This window comes from Mauremys mutica, chromosome 1 (genome assembly GCF_020497125.1).
Source record: "Mauremys mutica isolate MM-2020 ecotype Southern chromosome 1, ASM2049712v1, whole genome shotgun sequence".
Taxonomy (NCBI): domain Eukaryota; kingdom Metazoa; phylum Chordata; order Testudines; family Geoemydidae; genus Mauremys; species Mauremys mutica.
Window position 1 is genome coordinate 9,517,469 of NC_059072.1, and position 18,896 is coordinate 9,536,364.

Below are 18,896 nucleotides of genomic sequence, written 5' to 3' on the forward strand. Positions count from 1 at the left end.
GGTTTCCATTTTTGTTGTTTATGTATTATTTGCATCGCTGTAGTGTCTAGGTGCCTCAGTTGTGGAACAGGACCTCGTCGTGCTAGGCGCTGTACAAGCACCGAACAAAACGATGGTCCTGGCCCCAAGGAGTTTACCAACTCTGCCCTGGACTCTGTGTGACTTTGGGCAAATCACTTAACTTTGGTGTATCCCAGTTGGAAAATGGAGAGAAACAATATTCCTCAACCTCGCAAGATTGTGAGGAAGAGTGAGCACTTGGTCGTGCATCCATCCAAGTCAACAGGAAAGCTGTTATTTCTTCAGATTAATAGATGGTGGCAGTGGAGGATCAAGGCCCAATTCCTTAAAATCCCTTGGAAGGCCTGTCTGCAAAGAATTGCTTATTTCTCCTTGTAGTCCCAGCTAAAGCCACAAAGTTCAGAGAGAAATAAAAACACGACTGGGAAGCAGAGACAGCTTTATCCCAACTTTCACCAACCTCAAAAAAAACTTTTGGGCTAATTCTTCCACTCTCCGAGCCATTTACCAGCCACGGTTTGTACAGGATCTGATTTTAATCTTGAACATCACCCACAATTTAGTAATCAGATACGATGTCTCCCAAGGAAACCTTGTGACTATCAGTGAGAGGGACTCGGAAAGGATGTTATTGACTTGCTGCATGAGCTAACGGAGCAGACTCGGCAGGTTGGTGATATGCTAGCCTTTTACCTCTGGCAGCCTAGATTCAAATGGGGGTGTTGTGTGAGGTCCCCCATTCCCTGTCATCATCTTTCTCTCCAAGGCCTGTAACTTGGGAGTCTTCTTCAGCTCCTCCCTCTCTCTCTAGCTGCCTCACATCCTGGGTATTTTCCAAATCCTCTCACTTCCTCCATCACATCTCTGCGATCCAACCTTTCCCCTCTGTCCAGCCAGCAAAAGCTCCAATCCAGGCTCTCACTGTTTTCCATCTCCCAGTCCTGGGATGGGGATACATTTCAGGAAACCTATGGCTGCTGATTCAATGCAGTCTGTTGTTATGGAATCAGAGTTCAAAGCCGGCAGGGACCACCAGATCATCTAGTCTCCTGCACATCACAGGCCACTAAACTCCCCCACCCAGTTACACCATATTGAGCCCAATGATAGTTGGTTCACAATCCCACCCACCCCCCAAAGCCAACACTCTCTCATTGGCTAGGGACCATGAGAGGCTGCAGCATATTCTCAAAAAGTGAGAAGACAGATCGTAGGAACATAAGAATTGCCAGACTGGATTGGATCCAAGGTCCATCTAGGTAGTAATTGGAGATATACCAATCTCCTAGAACTGGAAGGGACTTTCAAAGGTCATTGAGTCTAGCCCCCTGCCTTCACTAGCAGGACCAATTTTTGCCCCAGATCCCTAAGTGGCCTCAAGGATTGAACTCACAACCCTGGGTTTAGCAGGCCAATGCTCAAACCACTGAGCTATCCCTCTCCCCTAGTGGCCAGTAGCAGATGTTTCAAAGGAAGGAATAAGAAACATGTAGGAGCAGATGCAGGATAATCTACCGCCATATAGGTCTCACCCTGATCTCTAATAGTTAGAGGTTGGCTTAATCCCTGAAGCACAAAAAGCTTTAATATCCCTTTCAAAAATTGTCATTAATTCTAATTCTGGCTAGACCATTGTGGATTTGTCCCAGTATCACTGTGTAGCTGCAATACTGCAGTTCCCAATATGGACAGACAAAGTTGCTATTTGCACCAATGGGGCTTACCTCTGCTGTCAGTGCAATAGCATCTTCGCCTGTCTCCAGGAGGGGCTCATACAGGGCGGGTGCACGGCTATCTGGCCTCCAGCGTCTTGAATCAGAGCAAATCCTCAATCCAAAGGGTGTGGTTCACGTGCCTGACTGAAAGGGGATAACATTCTCTTTTCTTTAAATCCAGGAGTTTCTTCCTTTCCACTACAGGCGAAGGAGCTGCTTTGGGTATTTTAGATCAAGAAGCCGAAGGTTACTGAGCCAATCACTGCGCTCAGACTCTGTTTCGTGGAGTCTCTGTTGGACTCAATCTGAACTAAGTCACCTAGGCTGGAAATACACGTTTTGCCCTTTGTGAATATGAGAAACACAACAGGGAGAAACAGAAAAATGGGACAGACAGGTTGAAAGAAGTGGGGTGGGGAAGAGGGATAGAGAAAAAGGGAGAAAAATGAGAAACTGCCACCATAAATGCAAGCAACCCCCCTGAAGGAATTCTAACCCAGCACACACCAGCTCTGCTCTGACAGGCAGTTAGGTGAGGTGAGAGGAGAGGGGTCGGGGTATTCCGGGTACACCTATACTGGAATAAAAGACCTGGGGTATGGTTGCAGCTGGCCTGGGTCAGACGACTCAGGCTCGCAGGGCAGACAGTCAGGCTCTTCCTGGAATCCAGGCTCGGACCCTCCCTACTTGAGGTCCCAGAGCTCAGAGTCCAGCCTGAGCATCTACACAGCAGTTTCACAGCTCTGCTGCCCAAGTTCCGCAAGCCCACGGCCACGGGCCAGCCGGGGGGTGTTTAATTGCTGTGTACTCTCCATTTCCTGACACCGCTGCAGGGAGCTGGCCAGTGCCAAGAGGTGCAGCATGTAAATTCAGGCCTGGGGATTTGAATGCCAGCATGTCCCGTGAAGTCTGGATTCTGCCCTGCCTGCTGGTGATTGGCTGGGAAAGCTGGCGACGACTATGGGAACGAGTTGCCTGACACATCTATCACTGTTTGGGGTTTTTTTTTTTTTTTTTGGTCTGAACCAATTGTAAAAGTGTTGGATGGAATCCAGACATCACCGGGAGTTTCACAGAGAGAAAACACAGCTGGCTGTCACGTGATAAAGGTAAAGAATCCAAGAGAGTCTCTTTCTTCTAATACTGATCAAGGAACTTTCGTAGAATTAGGGAAACGCTATCTCCAAAGCTACTCAGCCTCTCTGCTTCCCTGGGAGCACCCTACTGACACAGATTTAAAACACATAGACTGGAGAGGGAAAGAATGGGAGAGCACCATGTGTTCCAGGCCAGTTCCATTAGGCGTCTGGGATTCACGCACCCAACAGCTCCAGCATGCATCAAACTATGGACATACAATGGGGGCCTAAAAGCTCCTTGTTGCACCCTTGAATTTTTAAACGCCTGCAATTTCGGGTCAGCCTCTGCTGCCAGAGCCTGGTGGGTAGGAAGCCAGAGGGATAAGCCAGCCCAGGAAGCACCCAGGAGCTCGAAGGCAGCTCATGGCAATGACTGTAGCTCTGTGTCTATAAAACTCTTCTCTGAAAGAATGTTAATCATAGACAGCCCCTTAGATCATCTCGCTCATTAAACTCCATTCAAATCCCCCTGGTCCTACCACATCACCTGCTGCTCTAGAACACCCTTCATTGCTCTGCTCTGTTGGGAATGGGGCATAAGCTGTGTTTCCCCCAGCCCGAACCAGCAATAAATGATCCAGCACTATGGGAATGATACCACCCCTCATTGGTGGGGAGGAGGTCAGGGTTTCTTTCCTTTTCCCCCTTACTCCCCAGCCCACGGGCCTGAATCAGCCTGAGCCCTCTTTCTGGTGAAGAAATGTAGGGGGTATCTACACTGCGCTCAAACACCTGTGACTGGCCCGTGTCAGCTGAATTGGGCTTGTGGGGCCTGGCCTGCAGGGCTGTAAAACTGTGGTGTAGATGTCTGGGTTTGGGCTGGAGCCCAGGCTCTGGGACCCTCCCCCTCTCATGGGGTCCCAGGACACAGGCTCCCTCCCAAGCCCGGATGTCATCATTTTACAGCCCTGTAGCCTGAGCTCTGTGAGCCCAGGTCAGCTGGCACAGGCCAACTGCGGGTGTTTAGATGCAGTGTAGACATACCCGCATATGCAGCTCTTCCTCCAGTGCTTGATGGTGCCACTCAGAGGCCCATTGACTTCAGCCGGCCTCGGACCAGGCCTTGAGTGCATGGCAAGGGCCCACTAATCTTGCAGGAATGGAGGATCCCCCTTCACCATGCTCCTGCAAAGCCCTGAGAGGTGTATATTAGAGTTTAACAGGACAGCTCAAACGCTTTCTGGATCCCACTGCCTGAGTGGAAGGAGCAAACTGGCCAATCACCCATCTTTTATATAGAAAGGAGCAGGTTGCCCCTTAAAGAGGAAACCCCAGTGCTGTAAGGAGCTAACACAGGCTTCTCACCGAGAAGCTTTGCCAGCAGGTAAGAATTGTGGGGGAATAGAGGGAGGGTGCCGGGGCTCTTTGAAGGACCGGCCACCCTTCCCTTTAGCTGAGATGTTCAGCACATAGAGCTGTTCCTATATGGGTTAGGTTCTAGGCTCATGGGTTGTTATGTTTCCAAACCAGTTGACCATCCACAATATGTGGTTCCTTCTTGACACCTCTCTTGGCTGAGTTTTATGTCCTGTCGTGCCAAGCTCTTTGGCCTTCCTGGATGACAGACCCATGCTGCAGGGAGCGGGATGCTTTCAAAATTCCGCAGTGAAATCCTCTTTTTGGATTCACCCGCTTCCCACCAACACGCACACCTTGTTCTCTCTCCCTCTTGGTTCTGCACATCTATTATGCGCATTTTCATTAGGAGCATTTTGCAAGCGATCTGTTGATTCATTGTATTAGAATTGCAAACAAATGGTATCATTTTCCCTGCATGCTCTTCATTTAGAATTCAGCATTGATTTCCCAGCATTGTTGGGCCACTTGACTGACACTTCTCGTTGATTTCAACCCTTTAAGATTGCTCTCCAAAATGCTATGGCTCATCAGTTCTTCTGCTAGGCTTTGAGACTTTGCAGAAGCACAAACACCTGTATTAGTTTATGTAGGCCCCATGCCTCCCTACTCCTTATATGGTTTGCCTTGAAACCTTATAGTGCTGGGGAGGGTTGGGAGAGAGCCGGGGGTGAATTTCAAATAAATCACTGATGTAACTTCACTGACTTCAGTTCTTCCTACCCCATAGGAGGCTGGTGGGCATACGCATGCCTAACACATACCAAAACTTAAAATGGCCCTTGAAAATGTAGGCAATGAATCCTCCAAGTACTGGATTTTGGATCCTACCTCCCACCCTGGACAAAGGAATGCTTGGGAGGAGTTATCTGTCTGGCATCAAAACAAACCAATATACTTCAAGATGCCACAATATTCTATACTTGGATAGAACCTCAAATTCAAGGCTTTCACAGATCTATACAAATACCCATTGTTCAGTTCTTGCAACCAGCCTGCAAGGTGGAGATTAGCACCCCCATTTTGCAAAGGGGGTAAACCAAGGTACAGGGAGAGCAAGGGACTCATTCAAAGTGAGTGGTACTGGCCATAGCTGGGGGGATGATCTAGTAGATTGCAAACCCTCCAGCACATTTTTCCTTTGCTGACTTCAGATCCAAGATCTGACTTAGTTTTCCCAGGGGATTCAGGTGCACCCCCATATGCATGAACACAAGCCCCTTTGACTGCTAATGTGCCCCCCAGACAACCTTTGGAAAACCCAGTTCTGCACCTTTAATGCTAATATCTCGTGTGTGTGTGTTTCTCTTCCGAATGGCTGATGGATTTTACTGCCGCGGCAGAGCATTGCGAATATGAACTGCTCAGTGTACCAAAATGACATTTGTGCAACTTACATTGTAAATACCTCCTGACATGCTGACTCCATTGTTAATGTAAGAGCTTTAAGAGGCTATTAATTTCATTATTGCTTGATCAGCAAGGAGCGCTAACGTCCCCCTCTGACACCCTGCTGCTTGGCTGGTTAGGGCTCCTACGGAGAGGAGACTGGAAATGCTGGTCAGAAAACACAACGTAAAATAATGACGCAAAAGGGTGATATTCACCCCACTGTGCACAAAGCCAGTGCATGGTTTATGCACTACCTTAGCCCTCAGAGGGATGGGCTAGATGACTTTTCAGGTCTTAAACTGGTGGGGCTTACTAAGCGTTCTGCTGGCTTTCTGCACATGGGCTGAATTTCATCCCGTCCGAGCCAGATGGGGACACCAACAGGCAGAGGAATCTGTGCCCTTTTCCATGTGCTAAAGGCCAAGAGGGGATGATCCCTCTTGTTCTTTCATTGTGTTCCATGTCTCTTTCCTCTGCACCCTATCCTGTCTCTTCCACACCGTGGTAAACCCTGCTGGACATCTGAGAAACCCCAGATCTCACAGGGATTGGAGCTGTCCGCATCCTTTCAGCATTCCATGCCACTCAAAAGGCACCCATATACGTAACACAGGAGGAGCCAGTCTCCCTCCAGCCAGGAGCCATCCTGAACTTTACAATGAGAGCCTCAGAACCAGTGAGGTTTGGGAACAGTGATGTCCTGGTTGCTCGCTACATTAAATCCAGTTCTCTTTCAAATACCATTGGAGTTCAGAGTAAGTCAATTCCCCTTGAAATTCAACAAGTTAGAAAGGGAAAAAAAGACTTGTAAAGTCTTGTTGTCCAACCTTCTCCACGTGCAGGAGAAAGGAAGTTCCCTTCGGGAGACTAGAGTGAAAGGACATAGACAGCTTTTGTAATGGAAAAAACTATTGGCCCAATGAGCTGATAAAACAACAGACTGATAAGAACTAGGATGAGTCTGAGGAATAACTTCATGAGCCAGATCTATCAGGCAGTGGGAGGGTCTCCCAAAGGAAGCATTAGGAGGCCCAGCACTGGAGTCATGAAGAACTGGACAATTCTAGGAAGCAAATCTTCAGTGAGCAGGGAGTGAAGGAGGCTGGGCTGGATGTGGCCTACAGCAGTAAGTCTTTTCAATATTTAATGATCCAGGGAGGTGGAAATGCTGTGTTGTTTGAAGCTGCAGGATGACCTCAACAAGACGAAAACACCAACTAATGTGTATTTTCATCACCCATTATTTATTTACTGTCATGATGGCCACCGCTCAGTAGACAATTATTCTGGAAAATATCAGCCTAACTCCCACCCCACAATTTTGCACCAGGCGCTCCCCTGCTCCTCTGGCTCTTTCTCAGCCCTGCTTCACGCCCAGGTACCCTCTTACTCCCCTGCAGCCAGGCCAGTCTCCCTCCACGGCTAGAGGAGAGACTCTGCTCAGCTTCTGGCTGCCCTGGCCTTCTTATAAGGCCCAGCTGCCCTGATTGGGGCGTGGCCCAGGTGTAGCTCCTTCCCCAATCAGCTTGGGCTTTTCCTTCTAGCCTCTAACCCTCTCCTAGGGCTGGCTTCTACCCTGTCGGGGCTGGAGTGGGTAACCACCCCACTACAAGGCCTCTAAACTTTACATCATGGAAGGGAAAATGCTGATAATAGCCCACCTTAATTGATTAGTCTCATTAGAGTTGGTATGGCAACCCCCATTTTTTCATGTTCTCTGTATATCTATATCTTCCTACTGTATTTTCCACTGCATGCATCTGATGAAATGGGTTTTAGCCCATGAAAGCTTACGCCCAAATAAATTAGTTAGTCTCTAAGGTGCCACAAGTGCTCCTCATTCTTTTAGCAGGGACTATTTGCAGAAGCAGAAGCCTCCCATGAGTTAGGACACCTGGCTTCTTTCACCAGCTCTGCCTCTGGCACTGTTTGACCTTGAGCAAATCACTTAATTTTGCTGTCCTCAGTATCTCCATCTGTATAATGGGGAGAACAACAGTGCACCACTTTTGTAAAACACTTAGAGAATCTCAAAGTAGTAAATAATTATTACAGCCAGTGTTTTAAGGGACAAAACAACTTTCTAAGAGGCCAGGCACAGCCTGGGGACCCTGGCAATGCCCATTTCAAATCCCTGATTAGACAATATAACCAACGGGGGCACATTTACAAATTTTGGAATCAAATTACAAAACTTTCCCAGTGTTTGAGTATATTTGAGTAACTCTTAACAAACTTTGTGTAACATTTGCATTGGGAGTTTAAATTCAGGCATATTAGACAATCCTGCAGTGTTTTACTGCAGCGGCTTCATGTTTTGATGATAAACTGCTCTTAATTGGTTGTTTTGTCATTTGTAGAACTAGGTGGCAAATTATTCCTCCCACCGTGAAATTTTTTTTTAACTAAAATGACCTTTTTTTTTTCATTTTAGTCAAACATTTTCTTTAGAAATTTCAAGTTTTTGTCAAAAAATTCCAAAAAAAAATCAGTTTTCGGCAACTGAAAATTTTCAGTTTAAAGCTGGCATTTTGGAGTTTATAAGCTTTAAATAAAATAATTTTCAGCAAAAACTGACTTTTTTTTTTTTTTTTGCAAAAATTTCCCTTTTCTATAAGTTTTGAGTGGGCTCCAGCCATTCCTTCTGGAGCGCTGTGGGTGTGGAATTGTGTGGACATCTTTGTCTTCCAGAGTAACTTTCTATTCCCCGGTACTGCTGCAGTGCAAGCAATCACTGTAGGAATTTTTGTGACTAAGGGGCTTCCTTTTGCTGGCCCATCCCAGCACTTGTGCACCTCTCACAGGGACGCCAGGCAGTTCCCGCAGGAAGAGAGGAGAAATCACCAGTCCCTCTCCACAGGGAGCAGGGGAAGCAAAGGATAGATCTGATCTGGTTCAGAGGGCTACGGTGGTTCTGCTCCCTGACAGATCTCACGTGAGAATTCCCCTTAGCAATACACTGGTTTTTACTCTCCCTTCTGAATGTAACATCTTTCTGCTAAGATCATGCAGGGTCCTTTCCCCCGCTCCCTGTCTTCACTGTCCTTCCAATCCCTCATCACTGCTCCCCAACCTGGCCCTGCTCAGCTGCAAGAAGGCAGCTTCTGACACCTCAAACGGTTAGTTAAGAGGTCTCCGTTCTTCACCTGTGCCTCTGGAATTCCAGACAGGCAGAGCTGCGGGGTTTGTTGCCAGCAGAACAAATGAAAGGGGGATGGAGGTGGCAAGAGAAAGAGAAAAGGAAAGAAAAGATTATTTGAAGGATCTAAACAACAAGAGATCAGCAAGAGCCTGGATAATCTAGTGGTTTGGGTGCTAGCCCAGGACTTGGAGGTAGGTAGAGCTGGTGGAAATACTTTCGAAGCAACTTTTTTGAAGGTGGAATATCCTTTTTTTCCCATTAAAAATACTATTTCATCAAAACCAAAATGTTTCACAGAAACATAACCCTGATCTGTAGCAGTGGTCTCCCACTTCCCAAGCAAGTACCCTAGCCCCCAGGCTTTCTTGCCATCTCTCCTATTGGAGCTGTTCCACTTTGTATTTATAATTAACTATTTATTGGGCCTATAAGAGAGACTGACTCTATTACCCAGTGACTAGTGTATTCACTGGGGATGTCCAAATCAGCGACTTAAGGCTGTATCTCCTACATCCCACCTGAATGCCGTAACCACCAGGCTAGTGGCAGTCTGAGGTGGGAAAGTCTCTCATTTTTCCGCGCCCAAACAAACTGAAAAGGTCTCATTGTCATTTTGATGCAGAAGGAAAACAGATTTCCAAACCTTGAATTTTTTTTGCAAAATGGAATTATTGTTTCCCAGCCAGCCCTATTCAGAAGACCTAGGTCAATTTGCTGCTCCACCACAGACCTCCTGGGTCACACTTGGGCTCTGTGCCTCAGTTTCCCCTCTGTAAAATATGCATAATGCCTCCATCACAAAGGTGTTGGGAGGACAAATACATTAATGATCCTTCGATGTTCAGGAATTATGGTAAAGGGGGCCAGATAAGTACCATAGATACACAGAAATCAGTCAGGCAGACAAAACTCCCCACTGGAAGTTTTTCCTTTGTCAGTAATGAGGCCCAGGGAGGGAGAGACATTGCTTAAGGTGGCTTTAGGACATATGGGATAAAGTTGAGCAGAGGGGTAACAAAGGCTAAATTCCATAATACATTTCCAAGCAGTGAGCGCCATCAGCCTGCAGCCCAGTCTCCCAAAGGAAGCAGGGAATGCACCTCATTGCTTGGGACTGGGGCATGTGCTGAAGGGGCGATCCTTTCCTGACTGGGAGGCTGGATTCATTATGATCTTCTTTACACATGTATCCTCCATCATTGTGGGACACAACCTCGGGGTGGGAGGGACCATTCCGGAATTTGGACCAATTTGCAGAATAGTATTTATTGGTAAACCAGCTCACGAGGAAGACAAAGGCACAAAGGCCTCTGGGAAGGACCGTCCTTGTACAGTTACCTTACTGAGGAAGTCAAGCCTTATTACAGTCCACTCTCTGTGGTACTGAGGAAGGTCACCTCAGGGCAGCAGAGAAACGACCCTTTCCAAAGAGTCATTCCACCCGATAGCAGAAGGATATTCCACCTTCAACCCAATGTCTGCCTAATAGGGCCAGAGGGGATGTCAGAGGGAAAAATAATGAAGGAGGAATTCAGCATCAGTATCCAAAGAGCACAACGCATGCTGAAGAATCCTAAAAACACAGGCAATGGCCTCATGGGAAGAAAGAAAGCCACGGCCGGGGTCATCCTCAACCATTAGATGTGGTCCTGGGGAACCAGGAGCTGGGAAGACAGAATAGTCTTAAATGGGATGCATATGTTAGGGGCTGTCTATTAGACCCCTTATCCCCTGCTATATTATCTTTGCTCTCGTTGTGCTTGTGCTGAATTTACTCCCAATGAAATAATTCAGGGGATACGGTCTCCTGGCATGGTTTCGGAAGGTCGTACAGAATTCTTGCAGTACTTCCATGCCTGCTGTTTAATTTCAGGATGCAGAGCTATCATTAAGAGGAACCTTTGCTCCCGCAAGACACTATAATAGCGGCTTTCATCTCAAGTGCTTTGGAATGACAAATAAACAGCACCACCAATATGCAGCCACCTCGTAAGAGATGACGGCAACCCAACACTGAGAGGTTTTTGGCTAGCGGTGCCAAGACAAGCCAACACTCTTATACAAAGTGCCATGGGATCTCTCGTGCCTATGAAAAGTAGGCAGGGCGTGGGACGTTTAACATGTATGAAGATCTTAATGTGCATGGCATCTTCTGATGTCTCCACCTGCCTGACAGCAACGGTACTGATGAGTTCAAGTGAGACATGTTTTAGAGCCACACACACACGTATGGGCAGACACAAGTAACCAGTGCAGGATTATTGTTAGTTGAGATGGGTCCGAACCACAATGCTGAGGTCCACAAGTTCGAGTGGATGTAGGGCATATTGAGATCCAGTGGTCCAGCTCAGAACCATCCCTGACCCTTACGCCCGTCTGATCTCTTACAGATTTAACTAGCTATTTACACTGCGCATATCATCACTGTGCCTTCACCAAGTAGAAGAGCACTCCACAGCTCCAAAACACCCGGCGACACCCTCCCCATCCTTGTTCGTGCCATCCGGCCTGTTACACCACTGGCACTCCCCACCAGCTCACATTGGCTCTAACATGCAAGGGGACAGGAAGATAGCATGACCATGCTAGTCTGGATGAAAGCAGCTAGCAATGGACCTGATAACAGCAAGGAGAAAGGCAGGGACATGAACACTGAGGACAAAGGGAAAACTAAGTCAGTCCTGCGAATAGCTGGAGTCGCACTGGTACATTCCATGGTGAATTTGGCCTCAGTGACTGGTGCCTTGGCCCATTTTCCATCACTTCAGGCATCAGGAGGCAGATTGGTTAGCAGGAATGGATGTAAACTCTCATGCTTCAGGCCCCAGGCCAACCTCTAACTGAAGGGGTCAGGAGGAAAAGCTTTCCTTGGGGCAGGTTATCCCATAAGTACTTGCTGCAAGGTGTCCTGTATTATGTTGCTCTGAAGCAGCTCATGCTGGCCACTGTTAGCGACCGAATCAGATGGACCGCTGCCCTGATCCAGTCTGGCCATACCTATGTTTAGATACCTCGGCAATTATTTCGCACACTGAACTGCTCAGGCATGGCTTGGACAATGGGTATTTTGGTTAGGAAGATCAGAGGGAGAGAGAAAGCTGGAAGCTGACACTTTTACATACACCGCATTCTAATTGGGGTCAAGGGATGCAACAGTTCGGTAGCAGCAAGTTATTTTCTGCATCACTGGCCTGTCAAAATATGTTTCTACCCAGATATAAGGAGGGGAGAGGGATAGAGTCCGGAAACAGCTGCCTGACAAGTCTGCTCTAGAAAACGTGGAACATCTGACAGCTGCCAATCTGGGCCAGGCCAGCTAGACGATTCGCACCATGGATCCAGGTGCCTGAGAAGGAAGAGGAGCTAGGAGTCGCAAAGGGCTGGGGCATTGGCATTAACCTATCGCAACGGAGAGGGGAAGGGAGGCACGTAGGAGGCTGAAATAGAACTGCCCCAAAAAAACAGTGCCCTGGTTATCTCAGGCCTGCGCAGCAATTTGATCCTCCTGTTTCTGCCTCTGAAATGTCATTTACTTATCTTTATCCCTGATCTCTAGGGACTCCAGTGGTCAGCAGTAACCCCACTGAAGTCACTGGAGTGACCCCATTACAAAACCAGTTCAGATGAGAGCAGAATCAGTGCCTAGAGGCATTCACAAATCCAGCTGAGCTAGTGTCAACATTTGCCCAATCACACAAACTGAGACCCTCCCCACTCAGCCCACCCCCTTAGAAAAAACCTGGACAAGCTGTCTTGGCAGCGCTTCCTGAAAAGCCACAGACTCATGAACCAGTTGATGGAGGGGTGTGATCCAGAGCTCTCTGCTACCAAGGTCCTGACTCTAGATGAACATATCTAGGGACTGCCTTAGCACCAGGGCTGGCTTTAGGCTGGGTCCCACGCCTTAGGCACCTTTTTAATTTTTAAAATTTTGTTACATACCTGGCGGCGGTCCGGGTCTTCGGCGGCACTTCGGTGGCGGGGGGGTCCTTCACTCGCTCCGGGTCTTTGGCGGCACTTTGGTGGCGAGGGATCCTTCACTCACTCCTTCCCCCGCCACTGAAGTGCCGCCGAAGACCCAGGCTGCCACCGGGTATTTGCATCGGGCCCCGCTATTCCTAAAGCCAGCCCTGCTTAGCACCCCCTCCTGGTTTTAACTGCCAGGGTAAAAGAATAGGAGAGAGGAGGTCTCCGAGATAGGCAGGTCACATACTACAAAGGACTTATGTGTATATATATATATAGTTACGCTGGAAGATGTTAACAGCTGCCCCTCAGGTCACAGACCTGGTTAAAGCTGATGGGTGTACTAAGCACCCTGCATTCAGGCTAAACAGAAGGAGAAATTAAGTGTCTCTTTGTGTAGTGAGAGCTGAAACTATAGAAGCCATCACCCAAAGTACTGGCCAGCATGGCAAGGTCTGAGCAGAAGCTAAGCCGTGTAGACTAAGGGGTTTCCCTGTGGACTGATTGCAACAGATTAATGCCTCAGACCCTACATTAACATGTGTCTGGGTGTCAGAGAGACAGAACGCAAGCAGAAAGAGGCAAAACACAAGCAGAAAGCCAGGAGAGAGCAAGAGAAGCAGTGGGGAATGTGGCCAGGGGAGGAAGCTGAAAGAGAGTTTTTCGGGGCACAAAACTTGCAGGACAGGCAGGCTTGGATTTCTGAACAAGGGAACTGCCTCCTTTTTGTTCCTCCTGTTTCCAGGGAAACTGGACTGTGTGTCCATCCTTTGCAAACAAATAGGACAGCACCAAAGAAATACCTGACGTGTATCATCAGTTTCTCTTCCTAGCGGAAACAACCCAGCAAGACCCCAAATATTGGCTATGCAAAGGGGCAGCTGTATACAAGCAAGAGGTTAATGGCAAAGAATATCATTTAACATGAGATGAAGCCAATAGAAACACTCCCAGCCTGGGGCTATCCCCTTTTCTCATTCAAGCGAAGTTAGCGCTGGGGAAAGGTGCAGGAGGGATGGCTCCAGGGGCTGACACCTGTGTATCCACAGCCCATGTACTGCACAGACAGCAACAGCGGAAGCTTTCCCCACACTGCTAAAATGCCTCAAATCTGACCCAGAGCCACCACCTCTAGGGAAAAGAGGGTCCAACCTCTCTAGGACCCATTCAGTGCCTGCCCTCTCTGCTGAGACTGTCCATAAAGAGAGAGACCCAAAATTAGTGCCCTATTTTGCTTAGCCTGCCTGCACTCCTCAGCCTCCTGCCTACACTGAATTGCACTGAGCAAGGTGCTCAACCAGAAGATAATCCCGTGTGTAGCACTGTGCGTGCAGAGATGCCCCCTACACACAGCTCCCGTTAAGCCTCCTTGCCTCATAAATGAAGGCTGAACCCCCTTTAATAGAATTAATTGTAAATGCTGATCTCCAGATGGATTATCAATGTAAAACAGCAGCATCAGAGCAGGCAACTTGCATGAGTCTGAGCCAGGTAGGGTGACCAGATGTCCCGATTTTATAGGGACAGTCCCGATATTTGGGACTTTTTCTTATATAGGCTCCTATTGCCCCCCACCCCCTGTCCCGATTTTTCACACTTGCTGTCCAGTCACCCTAGAGCCAGGGCAGCTTGCTTTCCGTTGGCAAACAGCTGTCAATTAACTCAAGGCAGAGGCTGGGGAGGAAGCACTGGCACCATGGGACCCCAGAAGAAGAACCAGAGACTTCATGCTAAGATGTTTCTCACCGACTCGGACTCTCTGAGCTTGACGGCCCCTTCACCGCCACCGCACAGTCTGGAAGTGGGGTTCTATGGGAGAGGCGTCTCTTCTGATTTGTCTGAAGGTAGCCGCTGACCAAAATCATCCAAGCCTTGTGAGAGGAGCCAGACAAGCAGTGACAGACGGTCCCTGCCTGAAGAGATTATAATGTAAATAGACGGGAAAGACAATATTACCCCCCGTGGAGAAACGAGGCAGAGAGAGATGAAGTCATTTGTCCACGGTCACCCAGTAGGTCAGCGGCCGGGCTGGGAATTGAATGCTGCAGACCAAGGCTGGCTGATGAGTTGTGGCTAGTCCGTTCCTCTCTCTCCTCCCCCACACTTCTCATTCTGCTGATTTCTGTAGCAGGTTAGCAGTGACAGGGTTTAGATCCGGAGGCGAGCGGAAATCACAGGCCATTCGGCTCTGGCTGAAGGTTCAGAGGCCAGGAAACTAGGATGATCTGGAGGAGCCAATTAAAACAGAACGGGGGAGGAGTGAAGCGAGATGGAAGGCAGGGGGGTGAAGCATTAGTGAGGAAGAGGGAGCCAGGAGGGGATCGACCAGAATGGGGTGCGGGAGGATGAAATGAGAGGAGGGAAGAACTGTGACAGCTGATGGAGGGAGGGAAGGATGTTAGCAAACAGATGATGCAGGGGGAAAGGTGGAGGGTCTGGATTCTCTTCCCATCCCTGGTTGTATCCTGTTGCTTTCTTGTGTTTGCGTGCGATAGGTTCATACAGGGATTCCACAGGGGGGATTTTTGTCAGCTTGTGCATGAGAGTTCACGTACAGTGGTATAGCATGGGCCAGGCTGCCTTAGCAATGCGAGCAGCAGCCACAGGGCTGGGGAGAATCCAAGAGCTAGAAGCTGCAGACTGGATGCTTTGAGTCTGTCTTCCAGAGGGGCCTGAGGTTTCATGTGCTACGGCCATGCTCCCCTTCAGGTAGCTATCCCACTGCAGGATCTACTGTGCAATGGTTAGATGGAGCAGCTTGGAAGTGGATGAGAATTTGGAGCCAGCAAACCTAGGGGGTAACGAAATGCCATGTGGTAGCATGGCAATACGTTTCCACTCAAAGCTCCTCCTGTCCCATATAAGAAATAAGGCAGCCCAGGCCCTGAAGCAAAGGAGGGGATAGGCGGAGCATGAGACTCCTAGATGACAGGCTAGGGGAGAGGTTAATCGCAGCTGTGAACTGCTTCCATGCCAGTCGGGAGTACCGGAAATGGAAAGGCTCTTCCTGGAGCAAGCTTCACTGACAATGGACACTGCCAACCTGTTGGCACGGGTCTCTCCTTCCTCCTGCCTCCTACCGTACTTACCTAGCAAAGGAGGCCACATCCAATATGAATAAGAAAAAAACATCTGCTACTACACTAGCTAAAGTGGGAATCACAAAGGATTTTGACCCTCATGCTCCAAGGCATTCACTGATCCCAAACTGGAGTCAGGAAGAAAATCTGCCCCCACACCATCACTTCTCCCGCAGTGCAGTACTGTACAGCTAGGACAGGGTTTTTGTTTTCTCCTATGTGGGTCACTGCCTCCAGAGACAGAGATGGACCATTGTTCTCTTCTGGTTTGGCAAGTCCTCTATTTCTGTGAAATGAGCCAGCCCATGAAATCTGACAGCAGTAATTTTGTTTCATGGGAAGCAGGCGTCTTGAGGTTGATGTATTAATGCTTGTCTGGGGGTGCTGAGACCATAGTGTAATGGCATGTAGCCATGGCATGAATGCTCTGTGGGGCATCATGTAGGACTATGATACGGATGTCCCAGGGGTATATTGTCAGGTAGTGCTACATAATGACTACATTCTGTTGACATGCAGATTGGCTTAGTGCTACCGTGGACGTGTCCTGTTGGCACGTATTATCACATAGCGTTGTGTCGCGAAGGTTCCATTGGGACATGTTATACTGTGTCATGGATGTGCTATCAGCAGACCTTGTCCTATAGAGCTACATCATGGATGTTCCATAGGCACACATAACATAGGAACTGGCATCGTGGATCAGGTCCATTTAGTCCAGTACCTGTTTGTCTGTGCCAGGCACCAGGTGTTTTAAAGGAAGGTGCAAGAAATCCTGCATTTGGCAGATGTGAGATAATCTGCTCCTCCCCCACAGTCGGTCTCCCCCTAATCCAGTAGTTGTCAAACTTTGGTACTGGTGACCCCTTCCACATAGCTAACCTCTGAGTGCGACCCCCCCTTATAAATAAAAACACATTTTTATATATTTAACACCATTATAAATGCTGGATGCAAAGCAGGGCTTGGGGTGGAGGCTGACAGCTTGTGGCCCCCCCATGTAATAACCTCGCGACCCCCCTGAGGGGTCCCGACCCCCAGTTTGAGAACCCCTGCCCTAATCCAAAACAGACATTAGTTTAAACCCTGAAGCGTGAGGTTTAATTTCTCTTCCAAAATTTGTTAGTATTAACTATTCCAACTCTGAATATTCTTATCCATAGAAATGTCCAATCCCTTTTTGAATCTTACCAAGTTCTTGGCCTCAATGATTTCCTGTGGCAGCGAGTTCCACAGCCTAATTAAACACGGTGTGAAAAAATATTTCCTATCAGTTTGCTATTTCCCAACTTTTAAGTTCGTTTATTGTCCCCTTATTCTTGTGTCGTTATCAGACAGGGAGAACAGAAGCTCCTGACCTACTTTCGTGATACCATTCCTTCATTATATTCTTTTATGATGTTGCCTCTGGTTCGCTTCCTTTCTACAGTAAACAATCCCCATCTTTTCAATCTCTCTTAGTCTCTGAACTCCCTCTAATTCTGCACACAGAACTACATTGTACATTTGCACAGGGCCGCCCAGAGGATTCAGGGGGTCTGGGGTAAAGCAATTTCAGGGGCCCCTTCCATTAAAAAAATTGCAATACTATAGAATACCATATTCTCATGGGGGCCCCTGCGGGGCCCGGCGCAAATTGCCCCACTTGCTCCCACCCCGACGGGCGGCCCTGGGAAAAATAAACCTTCTGCATCTCGGCACAAACCCAGTTTTGAGAAAACTTCTTTACAAGGTATCACTGGTTCTCAGCATCAGCTAGTGCTAAAAGGCACTAAAGCTCATTAAAAGGGTTGGACAAATATTTTCCGTCAAAACTTTTTCTGGATCGAAAACTAGGGGTTTTTAAAAAGCAGAAAAAAAATCACGGACAATGTCTGCTTTCCTTCCAAATTTGTTGTGGTTTTTTTAATTGAAAAGCTGAAATTAGTCTGCCAAAACCTGAATATGGTTTGGGGTTTCAGAAGTGTGTGGCCAAATATTTGCTGCTTGCTGTGTTTGATTGTTTAAAGAAACAATAAAAAAATTCTACTTAAAAAAAACCCAAAACTTTTGAACCACCTCAGCTTGTGACCAAACGCCTGAGCCCATCCAGGCAGAGATTTTTCCAGGTTTCTGATTCTCTGCTGGCTTCCTTGACTCATATCTGTCTCCATAACTTTGGGTTCATTTAGGTTAGAACATAAGAACAGCCATACTGGGTCAGACCAAAGGTCCATCCAGCCCAGTATCCTGTCTACCGACAGCGGCCAATGCCAAGTGCCCCAGAGGGAGTAAACCTAACAGGTAATGATCAAATGATCTCTCTCCTGCCATCCATATACACCCTCTGACAAACAGAGTCTAGGGACACCATTCCTTACCCATCCTGGCTAATAGCCACTAATAGACACTAGCTCCATGGGGTCCCTCACAAACTGGAGACGGTTACTGTGGGCTTGTCTTTAGTATATCTTATGTACATACTCCACGAACAGAGCATTTGAGCTTGTTCCAGAATCTGGGATGAGCCTATGTTGTGAAAACTGAAATGGTCAAAATAGCACATGCATGTGAATGGACACAGGGTGCTAAAATTAATTAACTCAGGGGTTCTCAAACTGGGGGTCAGGACCCCTCAGGGGGTCACAAGGTTATTACTGGGTGTCGCGAGCTGTCAGCCTCCACCTCAAACCCTGCTTTTCCTCCAGCATTTATAATAGTGTTAAATATATAAAAAAGTGTTTTTAATTTATAAGGTGGGGTGTTGCACTCAGAGGTTTGCTATGTGAAAGGGGTCACCAGTATGAAAGTTTGAGAACCACTGAATTAACCCCTCTGGAGCCTCAGGGAATGCAGGGGAGGGGGGTCCCCCTTGGTAGGGTTGGGAAGGATATTGCTCTTCTCATGTGATCCCTCCCTCAGTGGCTAATTTTAAATGAAGCTCCCCTCCCCTGACATGAATCTCCCTATGGCACTGAAATTACATATAGACTATAATTTGGCATTTGAGAAGTGAAAGTAGGGTGACCAGACAGTAAATGTGAAAAATCAGGAAGGGTGTGTGTGGGGGGGGGCGGGGGGGGTAATAGGTGCCTATATAAGAAAA

General features: G+C 47.9%; 1 protein-coding gene across 5 annotated transcripts in view; it reads left to right on the forward strand.

Moving 5' to 3' along the window:
- PLXNA4 (plexin A4) overlaps positions 1 to 18,896 on the forward strand; it is a 684,054-nt gene that overhangs the window by 142,723 nt on the left and 522,435 nt on the right. The gene's annotated exons all lie outside the window — the stretch shown is intronic.